This window comes from Lactuca serriola, chromosome 5 (assembly GCF_051521515.1).
Source record: "Lactuca serriola cultivar US96UC23 chromosome 5, Lser_US96UC23_V15, whole genome shotgun sequence".
Lineage (NCBI taxonomy): Eukaryota > Viridiplantae > Streptophyta > Magnoliopsida > Asterales > Asteraceae > Lactuca > Lactuca serriola.
Window position 1 is genome coordinate 172,184,255 of NC_136412.1, and position 6,140 is coordinate 172,190,394.

Sequence of the window (6,140 nt, forward strand, 5' to 3'; positions counted from 1 at the left end):
GTATTCTTCTTCTTTTTCTTCATTTTTCTGCTTTTCTTTTCCTTTTCTCTTTTCCCAACTAAAAACTCAAATTTCCAGCTTTTCTTTACCTGAATTTCCAGCTTTACTGTCAGGATTTGGAGCTCCATACTAGAAAATCTTGAAATTTGGAACATCAACCATCTTTTCCATCGGATTACACCCGATAGGTTCTTCATCATCTTTTTATTTTTAATTATGTATGTGGAATGTATATTTTGTATATGTATGTGTATAATGTATGCATATATATGTATCATGTGTGTGTGTATGTGTATTGTGTATGTATTCATATATATATATATATATATATATATATATATATATATATATATATATATATATTAATTTCTAATGGAAAAGTATGAAACAAAAAGTAGCATGTCGTTAATTTGAAAACTACAATGCTAGTATGGAAAAAATGAGTATGCCTTACTTTGTAAAGTATAATTCTATAATGATCATTGTAGTGACAAAGAACATGGTTTGGCATGCGGAATTAAAACTTGCACAATTTAAACATGGTGATTTGGGTGCTAAAAGATATATTCGATCATAGTAAATGAGTACAAAAAAGGATCTAGTCTAGACTTTATAAATATCTCACTCACTAATCACTAATCACTACATCTCTCAAGCACACCTCTACAAGTGGACAAACCCACCTTATATAGAAGTGTTTACATGTCTCTCTCTCACTTTCACTAACAAATGGGTCTAAAGGCTAGAGCACCACATGCAAGTGGGTCTACACAAGTCAAACATTTACAAAGTCATACATGAAGAACTTTGCACCCCAACATTCTCCCCCTCAAAGTTAGGAATTGATGACCCACTTCAAATCTTCCAAAATCAAGCACTACGCGGTTCGAGCCTCAAAGGTGACACATGTCGAAACGAACTTCAATCTTCAATTCTTCCATGATTCTTCAATTTGGGCTCTAGGATGTGAGACCATACAAACCAAGCAGCAACGAATGATCAAGAGTATTCCAAACTTCAAATAATCACCCAAAAGTTACGCATAAAAACACACCCCAAAAATCTTCAATAAAACCAAACCCATTTCGAATACAACACTTCCGAACTTCCAATTGCATCATCTCGTAAGCTTCAAAACTTCAAGATCACTTCGGTCTTCAAATCCGCGTACTATGAAAAATTCAAGTTCGAATTTCCATATTAACTTCTCCCCCTTTTTATAATCGAAATTTGATTATAAAACTCCAAAGGAAAAAGAACGTGCTTTATTCGGAATTTTTCGTGTCAAAACTCCCCCTTAACATGTGGCATAAACTTTTTGCTTCAATCCGAAAAATCCAAAAGACAATCAATTTTTAGCTTCGTTGACGGATCGCTTTTGACAAAATTTCTCAAAAATGGGTACAAATTTTCAATTTCAAAATTATGCAGTGACCCGGTGCGCCCAAAACAACAAAATATGCAAAACTCTCCCCCTTTTTCAAATCTGGGTAAAAAGCGTCAATTTGCATAAACTGTAGGGGCTTGAAATGCACAATCTTCAATTTCCAGCAAAAAATTAGTCCTTTTTCGAATTTGGGTGTAAACTGCCATACATTCGAAGTCTCAGGGACCATCTTCGTAAATTCTGCCCTTTTTGCTCCAAACATACGAAGACTTGTACCAAATATGCGAAGCCTCAAACAATTTTCGAAGTTGGGTGAAAAGTGTCAAACATACGAAACTTGCTTTAATTTTCGAAGTGTCAAAAATTCGAAGGTTCTAGGGCCAGATTCGAAACTTCCGATTTTCTTTTAATTCATACGAAGCTTTTTGTGATCAAACATACAAGACTTTTGCTCGATCATACGAAGCCTTTTCCCAATTGACAACCATTCGAAACTTGAGGGACTATATTCGAAAATTTTGGTTTTGCTTCCAAACATACGAAATTTTGCCAAACATACGAAATTTTGCTTCTCTCTCCTCTTCGTATGAAATTCGTCTTCCCAAAATTTTTCCCAAACACACGAATGCGAAGCATACGAAGACTCTGAATGTACAGTAACCTCTGAATATCTCTGAATCGGATTTGTTCACTTCGTACATTCAACCCAAAAAATCATTCTTCGTTCTTACAGTTCATCGTTATAGTTCTTCAAACCATCGATTCCCAAATCTTCGAATCTTAAGTTCTTCTTCCCTAAAATTGTTTCTGTTCGATTTTGACTACACATCGACTATCAAAAACAATTTCCATAGTTCGCGTTTTCCAGTTCAGCCCAAAACGAAAAACTTTCGTTCGTTCTATCATCAACCATACTTGAAACATTCGAACAATACGCCCCAACTCCAAAATCAAATTTTCGCACATCGATTCCAAATATCAATTCTTCGAACATCGATCCGTCGCACATGAGACCCGTCACACCATTATCTGTTCATTCCATTTGAAATCAACACAATACATCAACTATCGACTATCACCATCCAAACGTTCGATTCCAATAATCCTCAGTCGAAATTTTAAAATCGAGTTTGACTACAAGACCCAAATCAAATCAATCGACTTCAAACATAACACAATACTTGATTATCGATTCCAACACTTCGATTGTCTTTGATTCCAAATCTGAGTTCTGTTCATCCCCAACTCACAATCAAACACCATCCAATCGTCGATCCCAAATCCAAAATACGATGACCTTTAGTTGACAATTTCTCAAAACTATTTCGATTCAAACAATAAACATTCAGACAAATCTATATGCGACTTGCAATAACAATTTGACTCCATCCAATAACAATTTTAGTCAAAATCAAAGTCGACTCTAGCATATACGACTTGCATTCAATCAATGATCAACAAAGTAAAAGTCGATTCCGAACACGATCCATATCGAGTTTTCAATTCAATTAAAAAAATAAGAATGAAGAACAACCGAATATAGAAAAAACGATTAAAGATCAAACGATGAAGAACTCAGATATCTGGAACTGATCGTACAACTAAGTAAAGCATACATACAAATCGACTGACCAACAGGCAAATGATATCGGGTCAAAACAAATATGAATTGGACTCTAAATACAATCGATGAATAGTAATAAACTCAAAAGATTTTGGGCTAATTCAATCTGAAATGGGCTCAATCAAAAAAGAATTCTTGTTGGACTCGATTAAATTTGTATGAACATTAACCAAGTGATATTTCACTTGACTTTGGATTTAATTTTGTGATTTGATCTAAATTTTTTTTATTGGATCTTCAAAGGAATTTGAAACAGATTAGATCCAACGAAACAAACCGATCAAAATTCAAAAACGTTACACACGATTTAAAGAGATTAAGAGAGATCATAGAGAGAGACTCACCAAAATTGTTCAAATTGCGACAAAATTTGCCAAACCGAGAATCGTTCTTCATAAAATCACCTTGATCTTGAAGACCCGCTCTGATACCAATTGTAGTGACAAAGAACATGGTTTGGCATGCGGAATTAAAGCTTGCACAATTTGAACATGGTGATTTGGGTGCTAAAAGATATATTCGATCATAGTAAATGAGTACAAAAAAGGATCTAGTCTAGAGCTTCATAAATATCTCACTCACTAATCACTATGAACTACATCTCTCAAACACACCTCTACAAGTGGACAAACCCACCTTATATAGAGGTGTTTACATGTCTCTCTCTCGCTCTCACTAACAAATGGGTCTAAAGGCTAAAGCACCACATGCAAGTGGGTCTACACAAGTCAAACATTTACAAAGTCATACATGAAGAACTTTGCACCCCAACAATAATGACCTTAATTTCTAAAGTACAAGGGTTTAATATGTTTGTATTTCTATGCAATTTGGAAAGTAGAATGTTATAATGGACAAAATGAAAAAAAATAGTTTGTGTATTTGTATGAAATTTGGACAGTACAATGCCATAATGGAAAAAAAAATTTAAAAACAATAATTTGTGTGTATATATATATATATATATATATATATATATATATATATATATGCAATTTTGAAAGTACAATGCTATACTAGAAAGTGTATTGTATGTATATGCAATTTGTGTATTTGTATGTATATTTATGTGTAACATCCCGAAATTCAGGTGTATCTCTTAAACCCTTCTCCTTTTTCCAAGTTGTCAAGTTTATCCCTTAAAAGAAGATTATGACAAATGAGTACGCTGGGCGTACTAAAGAGTATGCTGCATGTACTTATGCGCTTAAGTTGGACGTGGACCTGGTTGGGTACGCTGGGCGTACCAAGGTTACGCTGGGTGTAACCGGCCCAGATGCAAAACCCTAATTGTGGCTTGAGCCCTTTATAAGGAATGTTTTGGCCTTATCCTCAGCCACCATTTGAGAGAGTGAAACCCTAAGAGAGAGATACCCTTCGTTCTTAACCTATGTGTGTGCTTTTGAGCTTGGAATTTCCTTTGTGTGTTTGTGAAGAAGAAGAAAGAATCATTGTGGAAGCTAGTCTTGGTGTGCAAACTTTGGATCTGAGCTTAGCAAGGGTGGGAGCATCACTTGGAGGTAAAAAGCTCAGAACTTTCCTCTTCATTATGGTTTTTGTGTTTCATGGTCCAATTTCTTAGGGTTTTGTCCCAAGATGGAGACTTTTTGAGTAAACGGTCTCCATAAGCCGTGATCTGCCCCATTTCAGCTTTGGATGTGTTGTAGATGAATAAAAATCCAAACTTGGTCATCATTAAGGAGTCATGCATGAATTATGGTCTTAATTAGAAAAGAGGATTAGAGGTTGGAAGAAGTTATTACCTTTTTAGCCATGCAAAGACCTAAAGATTCTGACTTTATGGGTTAGGAGGCAGTAGAGCGCCTAGATCTGTGATATGAGCTGTTGTCTTAATTGTTTCAGACAAAAACTTTTGAGAATGGGAAACTGGGACTTACCCTGGGCATAATACCAGTACGCGCTGCGTAAGGGGTCAAGTCCCCCGATTCTGGTTAGCCGGAGTACGCCCCGCGTACTACTTGCTGTTGACTTCCGTTGACTTTTTAGGGTTTTGGTCAACCTTTGGACTTTTGGGTCACGGAGGGGTAAAATGGTATTTTACCCTTCTGTGGAATCGTAGGAGTGGGTTTAATCTAGCCTTTGAGAGCCATTATTTATTTGAGGGTGCTGTTTATGTGTTTAGGCGGGGGCTAGACCAGTGGGTTTGAGTGCGAGATTATCAGAGATACCTGAGGTGAGTCTTCTCACTATATTTTACCTAGACTGGTATTTATGGGTTGACCGGAGGGTTTTATGTGCTATGTATGAGATTATGTGCTATGAATGAGTTTATGTGCTATGTGAGATATGTATGTTATATGATTGTATAGATCGGACTGGAGGGTCCAACGATACAGACCGGGCCAGAGGGCCCAACGAGCTATGACCGGACCAGAGGGTCCAACGAGCTACGGGACTGGAGGGTCCCGCTGAGACACATTGACCGGAAGGTCGTACTGTAGCCTCGAGTGGCGTATGTGTTATATGCGGTATTTTGGGGAACTCACTAAGAATTTATGCTTACAGTTGTTGTGTTATGTGTTTCAGGTACCAGTGAGGATCGCGGGAAGGCGTCGGCATGATCAATACACACACATGAGGAGATTTTATACATTATGATCTTAGGCTGTAGTTATGAATTAATATGTGAACAACGAGATTTTATAATATTAATGAATGGAGATATGTTGTTAAAATGTGAAAAATTGTTTTGAAATTACGTCGTTACAAGTTTGTATCAGAGCCTTGGTTTGAGGGATTCGGATATACCTTCGGGCGTATCTGAACTCAAACTGAGGGTTTAAGGAAGTTTTTCATAAAATAATTTTTTTTCCAAGAGAGTAAAAGATTTTGAGAAAGGCAGAACGGAGCAGTGTGTACGATCAGCCAGCGCCCGAACGGTGATTTCCCAAAATACCCTTACATTATGTGTTATGAGATATTATGTGATATGCTATGCATGCTAGAGTAGGCTAGGTACTCATATTAGGACTAGAGTGGCATGATTTGTGATGCCTTAGCCTAGGAAGATTTCTTTTGCTATGAGATGCTTGAGAGTGAGTAGGTAGCAGTGAGGAGCTATGAGAGGTCTACCAAAGTGTAGCCTATGCTAACGAGATATAGAGTACT